Here is a 3,206-nt window from a genome sequence, read left to right on the forward strand (position 1 = left end):
CAGGATATTTTTGTCCATGCAAGAACCCCACCTCTTCCTCCATTCATGTACACAATTCTAAACAGACCAATTTATGTCCAAGTCTTCTATGATATTTGAAAAGCCATAATGTTTAATTAGTAAATCGGCAGTTTCAAATTATTAGGATACTAGTAATATAAACTGCATGATGGGCATAGTATAAAATTTTCTTCTTTTTTTAATTATTTTTGAAATACAATATAGCAATATAATAAAACCTATAGTATATAGAAAGTTTTGATAGTCAATTTTTTGTTATACATTAAACAATGAATTTTAAAATGATGACTGAGTAGAAACTTTCGATATCAATACTGACATGATTGATATCAATTTTCATGCGGCGAATAGAAAACTCTATACGAGAGCATCAGTATAGAAATTTCTATCATTAATGTTGATCCTACGCAATGCACATATGATTTACTTCCTTGTTTTAAAATAGTAGAGTATTAATATTAACCATATAGAAAATCTATTATTTTGAAAATGAAGAATTATATTAAATAAGAGTCCGATTTATAAGTTGAGCCTTATTGAGTATGAATACTGATTATTACCGGTGTGCCAATATTGATTGCATACTAAGCTCACTAAGTATATTGCAAAATCTAAATCATAATAGAAATGGTTACATTAATAATTTAATATAGTATTTTCTTTCATATTAGTAAGTATTTTTATTAATAATATTAATACCAATATTATTGGCACCGTTGTACATTAAGCTTTGATCTTGTTTCATGCTGTTAATTTATAACAAAATTTTGATATTAATATTATGGCATACTATCAATATATGATATTTTAATTATGTATGTCTATAATCAATATAGTAAGATGATTAATGTATTATGAGGGCTCAGGAAGGTTCAAGAGGGCTCAGGAGAGATTCGAAGCAAAAAAAAAAAAAGAAAAAGAAATGTTGCAAGAAAAAATATCATAGAGAGTTTAGAGCTTGACACATGACATGCTGGAAGATCTCTGAACTCCTCTTTCATATATAATATATATGATAAAAATAATAAGAGTGTTATCCAATCTAGATATAATAAGAAATAGAAAAGTATTATATTTAAAGAATATTAAATGCAATATATCAAGATCATTGGTCATTGTAGTTTTAATTTTAAGTAAGATCATGATTCATGATTATAAATGTAATAACCCAGATTTAAAAAAAAAATAACAGAGGAGGAGGAAGACTCCTAACCGGAGTCTTCTTCCTTCTCGTTTCCGACGAAATCGGACTCGAGGAGTCCGGCTAGGGTAGGAAACCTCCTCTAAAAAAGACCCCCCATCCTCCCTTAGGATCTTTCAACAAAAATTTTCAAAGAAATTTGAGGAATTGCGTAATTTTCTCAAGGGAGGCACCGTGAGCGTTGATCGGAAGAGAAGGACCATCGGAGCTGTTTTTGGCCACCGGAACCAAGGTAAGGTCCCAATCCTTCCTTTTCTCTCTCTTGCTCATCTTCTCACAACCCCAGACCTCACCGCCGGCCATCGATTTTGCTGGAAATAAATTCCAAAAAAGATTTTCTGTTTTTTAAAAAAAAAATCCGTCGGCCGAACCCCATCGCCGACCGGCTTCACATGGTCGACCGTCGTTGTCGGATCTCCGACCAAGCCGTCGGAGCCCTAGCCATCGAGGGGGGGGACCTCACGGTCTTCCCCTGTTTCAGCCAAGGGAGGCTGCGGGAAGAAAAGAAAAGAAGAAGGAAGAAGAAGAAGAAAAGAAAAGAAAAGAAAAAAGGGAAAAGAAAAAGAAAAGAAAAAGAAAAAAGAAAAAGAAAAGAGAAAAAAGAAAAGAGAAAAAAGAGAAAGAGAAAAATAAAAATAAAAATAAAATAAAATAAAATAAAAAGAAGAAGAAGAGAGAAAAATTTTCTCTCTCTCCTCTCTCTACCTTCTCTCTCCAGTTTCTCTCTCTAGATTCTCTCTCTAGACCTTTCTCTCTCTTTATGAATTTTATCTCTCTAGAGTCTTCCTCATTCTTTGATTTCATCACAGACCATAGAATAAACTTGAGATGAAAATAAGATGATCCGAGATTGCTTTGAAATTCGTGCAGTAGATCTGATCCCAATCCGATCCTATTCGAAATTGTAACACTTGATTCATATTAAGTCATCTCGATAGGACCTCTGATGATCTCGATTATGATTGCCTCATCTGAAGGATACGAAGATTCTCTCTCCACTTTCTCTCTCTACTTTCTCTCTCTAGAATTTTCTCTCTCTTCATGAATTTTCTCTCTCTATAAGTCTTATGGATCAGTGAAGGATCCTGATACATAGACAAGTCCTAATTTTGGTTAATCCTAAGAGAGGTCCTAGATTTGTGTTATTAGGATCGATTATCAGATAATTTTCTTCATATATGATTTTTATATTTGATTAGGGTTATGAAGAGATGATTGTCTGCATATGATATCAAGTGGAATATTTTGTTAAAAAAATTCATAAATCAAAGAAGAACATTGATTTCTGTGCTTGGATCAGTCACCGATAAAGATAAGAATTCCTGTACATGATCACCATTATATATATGCTATTTTACTGTTGGACTTGCATTATTAGTTTTGCATCGTCGGATTTGAGATTGATGAATTTATTATATCTGAGATACTGTTATTTGATTTTGAGCATGAGTATGTTATGTTAATATATATGTATCAGAGATTGATGGCATGATTATATGGATATGACGTATCTGAATTGATCATAATGCAAGACAGAATTGATTTGATGAAATCAATACATAATGATTAAATGAAAAAAAAGAGATGTATGGTATGGACTAGCCTTGTCATATAGAACAGCCCGCCAGGAGCTTATGCCTGGGACAGCACCCACTGGTTTACAGGTGGATCAGCCGGCCAGGAGCTCATGCCTGGGACAGCTCGCCAGGAGCTTATGCCTGGGACAGCCTCTCACGGGCTTCCGTACGTGGGACAGTCGGCCAGGAGCTCATCCTGGGATAGTCTTGAAAGGCTTTTATGTGGAAATTGATTCGGATGATGACTGAGGTATAGACTTGGATAGTCAAGAACCAGAAAGAAAAGGTTAAAAATCATATGATTATGAAAGGAGAAATGAAAGATAAGACATAAAATAATTGTTGAATAAAAGGGTTTCACCTGTTAATATATGATGATGCATCTATTTTAACAAGACAAAATTTAT

This window comes from Elaeis guineensis, chromosome 15, assembly GCF_000442705.2.
Source record: "Elaeis guineensis isolate ETL-2024a chromosome 15, EG11, whole genome shotgun sequence".
NCBI classification, from domain to species: Eukaryota; Viridiplantae; Streptophyta; class Magnoliopsida; order Arecales; family Arecaceae; genus Elaeis; species Elaeis guineensis.